The sequence below is a fragment of the Moschus berezovskii genome, chromosome 6 (assembly GCF_049115385.1).
Source record: "Moschus berezovskii isolate FMDL1 chromosome 6, NW_MosBer_1.0, whole genome shotgun sequence".
NCBI lineage: Eukaryota > Metazoa > Chordata > Mammalia > Artiodactyla > Moschidae > Moschus > Moschus berezovskii.
Genome location: NC_142465.1, coordinates 78,136,538 through 78,152,173, shown reverse-complemented (window position 1 = coordinate 78,152,173; position 15,636 = coordinate 78,136,538). Strand labels below are relative to the sequence as shown.

The 15,636-nt window shown below is 44.6% G+C and overlaps 1 pseudogene; it reads left to right on the top strand.

The window, feature by feature from the left end:
* Positions 1-2,143: 2,143 nt before the first annotated feature.
* On the top strand, positions 2,144-13,271 carry LOC129536094 (protein SET-like; annotated as a pseudogene).
* The last annotated feature ends 2,365 nt before the right edge of the window (positions 13,272-15,636 follow it).

Genomic DNA, 15,636 nt, shown 5'->3' with positions numbered 1-15,636 from the left:
AGAAATAGATGTTTTTCTAGAACTCTCTTGCTTGCTCCATGATCCAGCGGATGTTGGCAATTTGATCTCTGGTGCCTCTGCCTTTTCTAAAACCTGTTGTACATCTGGAAGTTTACAGTTCACATGTTGCTAAAGCCTGGCTTGGAGAATTTTGAGCATGACTTTACTAGCGTGTGGGATGAGTGCAATTGTGCAATAGTTTGAGCATTCTTTGGCATTGCCTTTCTTTGGGATTGGAATGAAGACTGACCTTTTGCAGTCCTGTGGCCACTGCTGAGTTTCCCAAATTTGCTGGCATATTTGAGTGCAGCACTTTCACAGCATCATCTTTCAGGATTTGAAATAGCTCAATTGGAATTCCATCACTTCCACTAGCTTTGTTCGTAGTGATGATCTCTAAGGCCCACTTGACTTCACATTCCAAGATGTCTGGCTCCAGGTGAGTGATCACGCCATTGTGATTATCTTCATTGTGAAGATCTTTTTTGTACAGTTCTTCTGTGTATTCTTGCCACCTCTTCTTAATATCTTCTTCTTCTGTTAGGTCCATACCATTTCTGTCCTTTATCGAGCTTATCTTTGCATGAAATGTTCCCTTGATATCTCTAATTTTCTTGAAGAGATCTCTTGTTTTTCCTATTCTGTTGTTTTCCTCTATTTCTTTGCTTTGATTGCTGAGGAAGGCTTTCTTATCTCTCCTTGCTATTCTTTGGAACTCTGCATTCAGATGCTTATATCTGTCCTTTTCTCCTTTGCTTTTCACTTCTCTTCTTTTCACAGCTATTTGTAAGGTCTCCTCAGACAGCCATTTTGCTTTTTTGCATTTCTTTTCCATGGGGATGGTCTTGGTCCCTGTCTCCTGTACAATGTCACGAACCTTCATCCAGAGTTCATCAGGCACTCTATTTATCAGATCTAGTCCCTTAAATCTATTTCTTACTTCCACTGTATAATCATAAGGGATTTGATTTAGGTCATATCTGAATGGTCTAGTGGTTTTCCCTACTTTCTTCAATTTCAGTCTGAATTTGGCAAAAAGGAGTTCATGATCTGAGCCACAGTCAGCTCCTGGTCTTGTTTTTGCTAACTGTATAGAGCTTCTCCATCTTTGGCTGCAAAGAATATAATCAATCTGATTTCGGTGTTGACCATCTGGTGATGTCCATGTGTAGAGTCTTCTCTTGTGTTGTTGGAAGAGGGTGTTTGCTATGACCAGTGCATTCTCTTGACAAAACTCTATTAGCCTTTGCCCTGCATCATTCCGTGCTCCAAGGCCAAATTTGCCTGTTACTCCAGGTGTTTCTTGACTTCCTACTTTTCCATTCCAGCCCCCTGAAATGAAAAGGACATCTTTTATGGGTGTTAGTTCTAAAAGGTCTTGTAGGTCTTCATAGAACCGTTCAACTTCGGCTTCTTCAGCATTACTGGTTGGGGCATAGACTTGGATTACTGTAATATTGAATGGTTTGCCTTGGAAATGAACAGAAATCATTCTGTCGTTTTCAAGATTGCATCCAAGTACTGCATTTTGGACTCTTTCGTTGACCATCATGGCTACTCCATTTCTATCTCCTGTTTGACTACTTCCAATTTGCCTTGATTCATGGACCTAACATTCCAGGTTCCTATGCAATATTGCTCTTTACAGCATCGGACCTTGCTTCTATCACCAGCCACATCCACAACTGGGTATTTGTTTTGCTTTGGCTCCATCCCTTCATTCTTTCTGGAGTTATTACTCCACTGACCTCCAGCAGCATTCTGGGCACCTACCGACCTGGGGAATTCCTCATTTAGAATCCTATCATTTTTCCTTTTGATACTATTCATGGGGTTCTCAAGGCAAGTATACTGAAGTGGTTTGCCATTCCCTTCTCCAGTGGACCACATTCTGTCAGAGGTCCTACTGTATAGCACAGGGAACTCTGCTCAGTGTTAGGTGGCAGCCTGAAGGGGAGGGGAGTTTGGGGAAGAATGTATACATGTATATGTTTGGCTGAGTCCCTTTGCTGTTCACTTGGAACTATCACAACATTGTTAATGGCTATACCCAATACAAAATTAAAAGTTTCTAAAAATCTTAAAAGTTCAAGCCTGGGTGTTAAGTTAGTAGGGGAGATGCTTTGAGGACCAAAGTGGGAGTATGTCTGAGCCCCTCACATTCTACCAGAAGACCCCTGCTCACAGCATGCATAGAAGGTAGGGTGTGTGATATCACCCTGGCCTTGGCTGGCCTTGGCCCAGCTGAGGGATGCTCTCCTCCTATTTTTAGGGTTGGCCTGGGGGAGGAGGAGGGGGGTGGTGGAGGAGACAGCCAGCTGGTGCCCCGGGGATTAGAGTGTCTGGCTGTCTGCACCCACAGCGAGGAGGAAGGAGCTTGCTTTCCCTCCCAGCAGCACAGCCCTGCAGTCAGACATGTGAGTTTTCAGTTCCAGCAACAGGCATACATTCTTCAAGGTCCTTTAGGCCTAGTTTTTTTTTTTTTCTTCTCCTCCTCTCAATAACAGCTTCCCTTTAGACATGGCTATTAAGACTTCCTTCCCTGTGAAGCAGCCTGAGCTCTGCGAAGCATGAGCTTAATGGGAAGAGACCAGCATTTAAACCTGCGCATCCCAGGATATGAGTGACGATTGCTTTTGTGCATTAATCTGCTTAATGAGTGCATCTTCTGGAAGACCTGGAAATGGGAGGCTCTTGCTCACAATTAGGACAGCAGCTGGGGTGCTCTGCTGTTTCAGACTTGACCGCATACAGGGCCCATCCAAGTGCTCTGTGTACCGTGTGTGTGTGTGTGTGTTAGTCACTCAGTCGTGTCCGACTCTTTGCAACCCCATGGACTGTAGCCTGCCAGACTCCTCTGTCCATGGAATTCTCCAGGCAAGAATACTGCAGTGGGTTGCCATTCCCTTCTGCAGGGGATCTTCCTGACCCAGGGATCAAATCTGAGTCTCCTGTACTGTAGGCAGATTCTTCACCATTTGAGCCACCAGTGAACTGTTCAATTCTCACCCCAGTCATTTGAAATAGATGTGATGATTGTTGTATTGTGGATGAGGGAGCAGCCTCAAAGAGATCACATAACTTGCTCAAGGTCATGCAACTAAAAAGTGATGAAGTTAGGGCTTGAATGTCTGCCAGAATACATTTTTGCAAATCTAGTCACGGGAACTTCAGCTTCATCAACACATAGAATATGAGTGTGAAAGGGCCCTTGGTGTTCATTTAGTTCATGTGTCCATTGAAGACAGGTATCTCATGGATACCATCCTTAACAGGACTGGGCAACTTCTGCGGACATAATTCTGGTGTGATGGGGAGCTCACTACCTCACTAGGCATCCGACTCCTTTGTTTCACTTCTCTCCCTTGGGCTAAATCTTGCTTTCTGAGCTTCCTCATAGGGTCTTAACCCGGCTCCTGGGCCCCCTTCCCTACGTAGCCTTTCAGAGGCCCTGACGTTGTTCCTACCCACAAAAGACTGATTCACCCAAAAGGCTGGGCTGAACCTCAGGGTGGAAGGAGGCATTTCTAAGATGCAGGAGCCAGAGCCCACTGGGCAGGGAAATTCTCATTTATTCTACCTGCTTAATGGGGCACACACACTTAGACCATGGCAGCAAGGGAGTCAGAACAAGGTAGGTTTGATGCTTGCTCACTTTCCTTTCTAATTGCTTCTACCACGGGTGCCTCTCAGCTGTGGTTTGCCATGACCACCTCTGTGTCCCCTGTCCCCAGCCAGGACACCTGCAGGAAGGTCCTGGCCTCTCTCGATGGTGCAGGAATGGGGGCACCGCTGCTGGGTCAGTGCCTACTGCTGAGGAACTGCTGGCTACAGCCCTCCTGGTGAACACCAGCTTTTGCTCCCAGGTCCCCGGACAGACTGTTCAAATCAAGCAATCCTTTCTGATGGGCCCCTGAGAATGTGCCTTGCAGGATCTTGTGCTGGCAGAGGGTAGGGTGGAGCGAGAGACACTCCAGAGGGTTAATAACCTGCTCTGTGAACTTGGGCAAGATCCTGCCCCTCTCTGGATCTTGCCTTCCTCCTCTGCAGAAAGAGAGCTCTGGGCCAGATCCTCAGTTTTCTAGTGACAGCAGGCCCTCCCAAGATCCTATCCCTGGGAGGGGGGGACTGCTGTTTGTTTGGTCTAGGAAGAGGTGTGGGCACTGGTGTTTTTTGAAGTCCCTCGGGGGATTTTAGTGGGCAGCCAGGCTCATGAACCAGTGAGCTGGATAATAGCAATCTCTTTTTCAGACATGTCAAAAGATTGGAAGTTTACCCAGTTTCACAAACGTTGTCTTGTTTGATTATCGCAGGAGAGGTGGGGGGACGGGGACTCTGGGCTCCACTTGGATATGAGGATATTGATGCTCAGAGAGTTTAAGTGACTTGACCACGGCCACAGAGAAAATAAGCAGAACTGGAACTCAAAATCAGAAATTCTGATTCCAATCCTGGGCTCTTTCCATGACATCTAACAGCCTTCTCATAATCTCTTCCAGCTCTTAACAGTTGTGTACTGTCCCCTGCCAAATGGACTAGCATTCTCCAGGGCAAGCTTTCTACTGTTCAGTGGTAATAATAATAATAATGACAATGTGTGTGCAAAGTCGCGTCAGTCATGTCAGACTCTTTGTGACCTGATGGACTGTAGCCCACCAGGCTCCTCTGTCCATGGGATTCTCCAGGCAAGAATACTGGAGTGGGTTGTCATTTCCTCCTCTGGGGGAACTTCCCAACCCAGGGATTGAACGCGTGTCTCCTGCATTGGCAGGCAGGTTCTTTACCACTAGTTCCACCTGGGGAGCCCCAATAATGACAATAATAATTTATAGTTTACTAGGCACCCACAATGGAGAAGGCAATGGCACCCCACTCCAGTACTCTTGCCTGGAAAATCCCATGGACGGAGGAGCCTGGTGGGCTGCAATCCATGGGGTCGCTAGGAGTCAGACACGACTGAGCGACTTCACTTCCACTTTTCACTTTCTTGCAATGGAGCAGGAAATGGAGACCCACTCCAGTGTTCAGCTCTGGTGACTGAGCTGAAATTTGAAGCCTGGTTTGTCACATTGGCAAAGTCCAGGTGCCCTCCCCAGCACACATGGCCTTGCTTCTTAAGGCTGGCAGGATTCAAGCCTTTCTGCTGTCCGCCCACAGAGCTTCTCGCCTTGGATACCATGGTCAGTCACTCCTGGGTATTGATGGCTTTCTGCCTTCCCTGGCGAAGCTCGGCTGAGCCCTACGGCTGAGATTCAATTACACAATCGAAAAGACAAACAAATTAAAAGAGGAGAAGGGCTCTGTAAATAGCTTCTTTAATGACTCTGAGCACCAAGCCTGCTTCTCTCTTTTGGTGTGAGCCTCTCCTGGCATCTCGGGTGTCTGGGGTTTTTCACAGACACAGCACCTTGTTAGGTCAGCACAGATGGGCAGGTGCCTCTCACGGCCAAAGTGGTTAGTCCTTAGAGTAATACACACGCTGCTCCAGAAGGACCCTTAGGGCAGCAGTCCCCAACCTTTTTGGCACCAGGGACTAGTTTTGGGGTAGACAATTTTCCCGTAGACTGACTGGGGTGAGGGGATGGTTTGGGGATGATTCAGGTACATTACATTTATTGTGCACTTCATTATTATTATATCAGCTCCACCTCAGATCATCAGACATTAGCTCCTGGAGGTTGGGGACCCCTGGCTTAGGGCATGTGTTAGAATCTAGAGATTCCGAGGACTTGGTGACATGTCTGGCTTCCTTTCGTGGGGAGTTTGTTAGAACAAACTATGCCAGAGATGCCAGAGCCCCACCGGAGATGCAGGTTTCAGGGTGGGGAAGAGGGGAGGAGGGGCCCAGGGATGTGATGCTAAACAGACCCCCCCAAAGTGGTGCTGATTCAGCTGGTCCCTGACCATGTGGTGGGGAACCCCAAACTCTTCCTCATGAGATCAAAGCTCAAAGTGGGAGATGACTTGCTCAAAGAGACAAGGTAGGTTAGCAGGAGAGCTGGACACTTTGTCAGTGCTCCCACCGTGACCTCCAGCTGTCTTACTCTGGGAATTTAGTCTGTGGTGTCAGAGATACAAGTATGCTAGTTTGCTAGGACTGCTAGCAAAGTACCACAGATGAGGTGACTTCAAATAGCAGACGTTCATTCTCAGTTCTGGAGGCTAGAGGTCTGAAATCCAGGTACCAGTGAAATCAGGCTTACTTCCTCTGAAGACCCTGGAGACAACCTTCCAGCCTCTTGCAGCTTCTGTGGTTGCTGGTAGTCCTTGCTCTTCCTTGACTTGTAGCTGTCTCACTCTGATCTCTGCCTTTAGCATCATGTGGCCTCTTCCCTGTATGTCTGTGGCCAATTTTCCTCTTCTTATAAGGCCACCAATCACCGGATTTAGGGCCCACCTTGATCCAATAAGACCTCCTCTTAGTTCATCATCTCTGCAAAGACATTTATTTCCATTAAGGTCGCATTCTGAGGTTCTGGGTAGATATGAATTTGGTGTGGGGTGGATATTATTTAACCCACAACACTAATAATACACTTGTTCACTCCAACTATCCAAGTTGCATGACTCTTCCCAACCTGGTCTCAAGAGAAAAGCCACCTCCCCCGAGAAGCCCTCCCTCACTACTCCATCCTCACCGAGGCCCTCTTACCCAATTATCCTTCATCACAGTCTCCTATGGACTTCCTTCACAGCAACATTGCCATCATACCTGTCTGCACCCCCAGACCCAAAACTCCTTGAGAGCTGGAACTGTGTCTGTTCTGTTCTCCTGGTTGCCCTTCCCACGCAGTTAATGAATGCTTCTAGAAGGAAGGAAGAAAAGAAGGAAGGGAGGAATATTCAGCAGTCTGTGGTCCTAGCCCTGCCTCCCCCTGCTGTGTGGCCCAGGAAGTCTCTGAGAGCCTGGTGTTAGCAACCTCATTTTTAAGACTGGGAACCTCTCCAAGGGGCCATCATTTTGAGAGGGGTTTGCCTCTGTTTCCATCTTCTTGACAGATCCCCTCTCTATGTTCAGAAGCCCCTCCTAGTAGATTTCCTGTCCTCCCAGCTTTTCCCTGGGGGCTTCTGTAACTTCATTTTCCATCCAACTAATTTGCATGATTTTGCTTTTCTCAGCATTTATGAACACTCTCCTTTTCTCCCCCCACCTCCCCTTCCCTCCTCACCGCACAACCAATTTTTCCCTCCCTCCCATCTCTGCTCTTATGAAGGGAGGTCAGGTGCTTGCGATACCCAGTGAGTCTAATTACCCGGGAAAGTAATTAACATTTCTAATAGAAATGAGCCACTGCTCATTTTCACTGGGACCACACAAAAGCAATAAGGTAAAAGAGTTTTGTAATTAAAGACTCGTTACTGTGGGCTCCCCCTTCTATTCTGCAACTAATAAGTCTTTTGCTGGGGAAATGGGTATACTGAGCTTCATGGAGACAGACGGCCCTGCTGGAAATCCTGTTTGTTTTCCTGTCCTCCTGCTCAGTTTTCCCCTACATGTGGGCCTCCATCTTCTGCTCCATGTTCCTCTTAGAAAAAGGTTCATCTCAGAAGCAAACGCTGAACAACCCAGAAAAGCTCTTGGCTGTGACCTCAAGGATGACTCAGGATAACTTGGAAGTGTGAGGCTAAATGAACAGGCTAAAGGTTTGGGATTAAAAAACAAATCCAGACATCACAAAGTTGATGAATTTAGCACTTAAAGTTTTTATTTGGTTGCATCTGGTCTTAGTTTTGTGAACTTCCGTTGTGACACACAAATTCTCTAGTTGCAGCACGTGGGTTCAGTAGTTGCAGGATGTGGGCTCTCTAGTAGTGGTACCCGGGCTTATCTGCTCCACGGCATGTAGGGTCTTAGTTCTCCAACCAAGGGTCAAACCCACATCCCCTGCATTGCAAGGTGGATTCTTTACCACTGGACAAAAAAAAAAAAGTGGAAGTGGGCAAGACCTGTTGAGGAAGACATTTGGGGTCTGGGGTGGGGTGGACAGAATAAGGTGAAGGTTGGAGTTTCCTTCGCCTGACTTTGTTGTATAATCTGAGTCAATCACTTACATTTCATCTCAACTTAACTGGATTGGGAAGCTGGTATTTAAAGATAAACTGTAATGATTCTTGCAGCTTAGCTTTATTGAGCACTTGCTATGTGTTGGACTTTTGGGCATCTTATGCATTAACTCATTTCATTCTCGTAGCAGCCCTTTGAGTTTAAGTGTATGCATATCCCTGTTTTTCATGTGAGGAAACTGAGGCACGGAAATATTAGGTGATTTGCTCAGTCATTCAGTTAGTAATTAGGAAAGCCGGATTCCCAGTCTTCTCTCATCTAGATTTCCTTGTTTGTTACCGGCAAGGGGTGCTGCTAAGGATTACACATCTCTGATCTGTGTCTCTAAAGGTGTTCTATAAGTGTCAAGATGAGATTTCTACTTGCTTAGGCTGGTTTCTGAGAAGCCAGGTCATAAGAGATACAGATTCTAGTCTGAGGATATGAGGTGCTTCTAGAAACCTATAGGTTGATAGCAGTGGGATCCAGAACAAAAGGAACATGCTCTGAAGCCAGGGAGTTGTTGTTTAGTTGCTAAGTTGTGTCTGACTCTTTTGCAACCCCATGGACTATAACCTGCCAGGCTTCTCTGTCCATGGGATTTCCCAGGCAAGAGTACTGGAGTGGGTTGCCATTTCCTCCTCTGGAAGGTCTTCCTGACCCAGGGACAGAAACCATGTCTCCTGCATTGTGGGCGGATTCTTTACCACTGAGCCACCAGGGAAGCCAGGGAGACCTGGGTTCAAATCTTTGTTCTGTTACTTACTATCTGTGCTACTTTAGGAAAATCAACTTACTTTTCTGATCCTCAGTAGTTTTATTTTATTTTTTTGTCTACAGCTTGGGGAATGGTATAAAGTAGTTGTAATCATTATGATCGATAATTTTGATAAATGGCTTGAAGAAGGTATTCATTAAATTGCAGCCCTGTTCTCCGTATTTCTCTGTCCTCCTCTTCCTCATTTAATATTCATTCACTTGGAAAATAATTCTTGTTTGACAACGGTGGGGTAAGTCCTATTTTGATCTGGGGAAGAGTGGTGAAAAAGTCCAGGTCTTTGCCTTCTTGGAGCTTACATATATTGGAAACAAACAATAAATAAGAAAATGACTACTATGTACTATACCATCACGTAGCAAGGATTTTCCTCCCAGATGAACTGCAGAGATGGGAGTGTTTGACTAGTTTATTTCTAAGGGTGTCATTCTGAGTTAATGTTTTTGATATCAGCTACTGAAAGCCTTAATGGAGGTTGTCTTACCTGTAAACCCTTTCCTTCAGGTTCTAGGATGGTGGAAAAAAGGAAGGAAGGGGAAGAAGGGATGAGAGAAGAAAGAGGTTGAGAGAAAGATCCCACTGAAGAAAAAAGCAAGCAAGCAAACAAAGAGAGGACAAGGGGCAGAGAAAGAATGACCCCAGAAGGAGCAACAAAGCCAAGGGCTTGAAGGGCATTAAGCAAGGGTGAGTGGCACAGGGGCTGCTGAAGGGAAGGAGAAACAAAATTCACGTCTCAGTAAGCATCAGGCAGCCTGCAGTGTAAACTTGGTCTCTGGAGTCAGCTCTGTGATGCGGGCAGGCTTGCCAACCTCTCTAAACTCTAGCTTGCTGCTGCTGCTGCTAAGTCACTTCAGTCGTGTCCGACTCTGTGTGACCCCATAGACAGAAGCCCACCAGCCTCCCCCGTCCCTGGGATTCTCCAGGCAAGAACACTGGAGTGGGTTGCCATTTCCTTCTCCAATGTGTGAAAGTGAAAATTGAAAGTGAAGTCACTCGGTCATGTCTGACTCGTAGCAAACCCATGGACTGCAGCCTACCAGGCTCCTCTGTCCATGGGATTTTCTAGGCAAGAGTACTGGAGTGGCTTGCCATTGCCTTCTCCAAACTCTAGCTTACTCATCTGTAAAAATGGCATCATATAATGTATCAGTTATCACTGGCTGCATAACAAATTACCCCTAAACTTAGCAGCTTAAAACAGCAAACATGGACTTCCCTGGTGGTACAGTGGGTAGGAATCTGCCACTTAATGCAGGGGACATGGTTCCATTCCTACATGCCATGGAGCAACTAAACCTATGTGCTGCAGCTATTCAGCCTGCATGCTGCAACTATTAATGCCTATGTGCCTAGAGACTGTGCTCAGAAACAAGAGAAGCCACTGCAAGGAGAAGCCCTTACACTGCAACTAGAGAGTAAGCCACCCACTTGCCTCAACTAGAGAAAGCCTGCGAGCAGCAAAGAAGACCCGGCATAGCCAAAAGAAAGCCAACAAACAGCCAGCAAGCGTTTATAAGTTCACAGGCTCTTTGGGTCAGGGATCTGGGTCCTCAGATTCAGGGTTTCTCCGGATGTTTCCATCTGTGTAGCAGATGAACAAGAAAAGTTGCATGACGTGTCCTGGCATTCTACTTTACCATGATGCTGCTGTTGCTGGTAATTTAATGCTTCAACCATCAACATAGCTGCAGATTTGGGCAAAGGAGAAGCCCAGTGAGGATTCACACTTTCACTTTTAGTAATTTTCCTGAAGGCTAAGACATCTGTTTGGATAACCATTACCAAATGAGATGTTTGGGATTTGGGGTCAACTCAGAATAATTTGGGAACAGCACACCTGTTCTTCCATTTGCATTTCTTTTTCCTTTGGTCTTATGATTTATATCTTATGAATCTCTCTGAATGTTTTTTCTTCCCCTCCTTCTGTTGCAATTTGACTAGACTATAGAAGGGCAGTGTAGACATTTATACCTTTCATGAATGCTGTTCCCTACCTGTAGGCCAGAACAGATGTTACAGAAATTCCTGGGTGACTGCTTTTCAAACAGAACTGGATCCTTTCTGCCAATGGCTTCCATCAACATTACTTGTTGGAGCAATAATGTTTAGTATGGGAGTAGAAGCTATTTTCTGGTATTTAAATAAAAGTGGACAGAAATCTCTTATTTACTAATATATTTGATTGTAATTGACAAACTTATCTTAAATATTTGCTAAGTAATTTAATATTTATTCCAAAAGAGCTAAAGTGAGAATTTTTGACTTACAGAGAATGGATTTCCCAGATGAACCTCAGAAGGCTGATCTTGGGGAATGTTCCATACTTAAATGTATAGTACTTAAATCTATGAATACTTGATGGTTTGATAATAAGGGGTCAATCCATCCTATGAAAAGGAAGAGAGGGTAACTTCTAAAGTGCTTGCTACTTTGAGCCTTAAACTCAAAGAATAATCTGTGTTATTTCTTAAGCATTTATTATATGCCATGTGGTTTATATGCAGGGAGTAATTTACATAATCACCTAATTTAAATCTCACATGTGACCTATGCTCAAAATGTTAGTATCATTGCTTTTGACAGGTGAGGAAATACAAATTTGGCTACCACATGGTGAACTGGGATGGGAATATAGGTTGGTTGCTGCTGCAGATTTTCTTTAAAATTGAGGTGAAATTCACATAACATAAACTTAGCCTTTTAGTAGCGAACATTTCGGTCACAGTTAATGTATTCACAATGTTGCATGATCACCATCTGTATCCAGTTCCAAAACATTTTCATCAACCCCTCCCACTGGTTAGTGGTTACCAGGAATCTTGTGTTCTGTCTCTATGGAGTTAAGTGGGTCAGCTTTTAATTATAACATGACACTAATAGCTAGGATTTATTTAGTGCTTACTGTATGCTGAGTATCCTTCTAGGAATTTTGCATATGTGAAAGCATTTCATCCTCCACACTGTGCAGAAGGTATTGTTATTACCTTTGATTTTTTTTTAATTAACTGTTTTACAGGTAAGAAAATGAAGGCACAGAAAGGTTCAGAAATTCACCCATGATTGCACAGCAACCAAGGGCCAGACCCTGGATTGGAACCCTGGTGGTCTGCTTCCAGGCTCCCCCTCTCAACCCCTGAGATGCACTGCCTTCATGTCATCTCATCCCTTTCACTAGGGTGGGTAGCATTCCCAGAAGATCCACAGCCTGTGCATCGCCGTCCACACACACAGGACAGTCCAGTGCTGCAGCCCTTGGATGTGTTCGGGGACGCTGCCTCATTCTCTGATCTGAACCTGAATCCTGGCTCCAGCTGTAGGGTGATGTGGTAAGACTTATCATGGAGGATGTACAAAGGCTGGCGGAATCCGAGAGAGGAGGAGAGATTGGTTCTACAGAGGAGCCCAGAAAAGCATCCAGTTCTCTCATTTCTGTGTTCCTTTACACAAGAATCAAATTCAAAATGACATTTACATATCAGAGAAAAAAAATATCTTATAAAGTCTGGTTGGATTTTAGCAGTTGGATGAGAACCATGCCCATTGCCTTGGTTTGGCCACTTCTAGCCTTGTGACTTTTGGCTGGTTGCTTTACCTTTCTGAGCCTTTATTTCCTCACCATTAACATCGGGGCATTTTGACCTGCAAACATATAAAATTTCTGGCATATTATAAGACTGCGTTAAATGTTCTTAATAAATGTTTTGATGTCCTAATTAAGACTTATTCTCAGGAACGGAGCTGATAAACTTCTTCATGCTAAGCTAAAACATCAAGAGCAATAATAACAGTGACCTTTATCTATTGAGCTCTTATGATGTGCCAGACACTGTTTTTTAAAAAAATGCTTATTTATGTGGCTGCATTTGGTCTAAGTTAGGGCATATGGAATCTTTGATCTTCATTGTGGCATGCTTAGTTGTGGCATTTAAACTCTTAGTTGCATTATTTGACAAGAGTTGAAGTGACAGAATTTGAAGACATTAAATCAGATTTTTATTTTGATGAAAACCTTTACTTCGAAAATAAAACTCTCTCCAAAGAATTTCATCTGAATGAGAGTGGTGATCCAGCTTCAAAGTCCACTGAAATCAAATAGAAGTCTGGAAAGGATTTGACGAAACGATCAAGTCAAACACAGAATAAAGCCAGCAGGAAGAGACAGCATGAGGAACCAGAAAGCTTCTTCACCTGGTTTACAGATCATTCTGATGCAGGTGCAGATGAGTTAGGAGAGGTCATCAAGGATGATATTTGGCCAAATCCATTACAGTACTACTTGGTTCCTGACATGCATGATAAGAAGGGGAAGGAGAAGAGGATGATGAGGATGATGAAGAGAAAGGAGGATTGGAAGATATTGATGAAGAAGGGGATGAGGATGAAGGTGAAGAAGATGAAGATGATGATGAGGGGGAGGACGGAGAGGAAGGTGAAGGAGGAGATGACTAATGGACACCGATGGACTCCAACCTTTTTTAATTTTCTCCAGCCCCTGGGAGCAAGCTGCAGTCTTTTTTTTTTCCTCTCTCCTCCTCTTGTGCTCAGTCGCCCTGTTTTTGAGGTCTCTTTTCTCCTTTATACCCTGGTTCACAATTTATTTGTGGGGGGAAATACCTTCAGCAGAATTCAGTGGGAAAAAAATCTCTACCCCTTTCTGTTCCAAATTCATTTTTATCCCTTCCTGTCTCAACAAAAACTATGGAATCAACACCACCATGCTCTGTGGGAAAAAAAGAAAAACCTTCTGCTCCCTTAGCTCTGCTGGAAGCTGGAGGGTGCTAGGCCCCTGTGTAGTAGTGCATAGAATTCTAGCTTTTTTCCTCCTTTCTCTGTATATTGGGCTCAGAGATTACACTGTGTCTCTATGTGAATATGGACAGTTAGCATTTACCAACATGTATCTGTCTACTTTCTCTTGTTTAAAAAAAGAAAAAAATACTTAAAAAAATGGGGTTATAGAAGGTCAGCAAAGGGTGGGATTGAGATGTCTGGGTGGGTTAAGTGGGCATTTTGACAACATGGCTTCTCCTTTGGCATGTTTAATTGTGATGTTTAATGGACATCCTTGCAGTTTAAGATGACACTTTTAAAATAAAATTCTCTCCTAATGATGACTTGAGCCCTGCCACTCGATGGGAGAATCAGCAGAATCTGTAGGATCTTATTTGCAATTGACATTCGAGCTATTTCACATCTTGAAAGATGATGCTGTGAAAGTGCTACACTCAATATGCCAGCAAATTTGGGAAACTCAGCAGTGGCCACAGGACTGGAAAAGGTCAGTCTTCATTCCAATCCCAAAGAAAGGCAATGCCAAAGAATGCTCAAACTACCGCACAATTGCACTCATCTCACACGCTAGTAAAGTCATGCTCAAAATTCTCCAAGCTTCAGCAATATGTGAACCGTGAACTCCTACATGTTCAAGCAGGTTTTAGAAAAGGCAGAGGCACCAGAGATCAAATTGCCAACATCCGCTGGATCATGGAGAAAGCAAGAGAGTTCCAGAAGAGCATCTATTTCTGCTTCATTGACTATGCCAAAGCCTTTGACCATGTGGATCACCATAAACTGTGGAAAATTCTGAAAGAGATGGGAATCCCAGACCACCTGACCTGCCTCTTGAGAAACCTGTATGCAGGTCAGGAAGCAACAGTTAGAACTGGATGCGGAACAACAGACTGGTTCCAAATAGGAAAAGGTGTACGTCAAGGCTGTATATTGTCACCTTGCTTGTTTAACTTATATGCAGAGTACATCATGAGGAACGCTGGGCTGGAAGAAGCACAAGCTGGAATCAAGATTGCTGGGAGAAATATCAATAACCTCAGATATGCAGATGACACCACCCTTATGGCAGAAAGTGAAGAGGAACTCAAAAGCCTCTTGATGAAAGTGAAAGAGGAGAGTGAAAAGGTTGGCTTGAAGCTCAACATTCAGAAAACAAAGATCATGGCATCTGGTCCCATCACTTCATGGGAAATAGATGGGGAAACAGTGGAAACAGTGTCAGACTTTTTTTTTTTGGGCTCCAAAATCAATGCAGATGCTGATTGCAGCCATGAAATTAAAAGACGCTTACTCCTTGAAAGGAAAGTTATGACCAACCTTAATAGTATATTAAAAAGCAGAGACATTACTTTGCCAACCAAGGTCTATGGTTTTTCCTGTGGTCATGTATGGATGTGAGAGTTGGACTGTGAAGAAAGCTGATCACCGAAGAATTGATGCTTTTGAACTGTGGTGTTGGAAAAGACTCTTGAAAGTCCCTTGTACTGCAAGGAGATCCAACCAGTCCATTCTAAGGGAGATCAATCCTGGGTGTTCATTGGAAGGACTGATGCTGAAGCTGAAACTGCAATACTTTGGCCACCTCATGCGACGAGTTGACTCACTGGAAAAGACTCTGATGCTGGGAAAGGTTGGGGGCGGGAGGAGAAGGGGACGACAGAGAATGAGATGGCTGGATGGCATCACTGACTCTGTGGACATGAGTTTGAGTGAACTCCGGGAGTTGGTGATGGACAGGGAGGCCTGGCGTGCTGTGATTCATGGGGTCGCGGAGAGTCAGACACGACTGAGTGACTGAACTGAACTGATTGTAATTTTGTTCCTGTTTATTTTTAAATTTTTGTTTTTGTTTCACTGGAAAGGAAAGATGATGCTCAGTGTTAAACGTTAAAAGTGTACAAGTTGCTTTGTTACAATAAAACTAAATGTGTACAAAAATTAAATAAATAAATAAATAAACTCTTAGTTGCAGCATGTGGGATATCGTTCCCTAAACAGGGATTGAACCTGGGGCCCCCTGCAC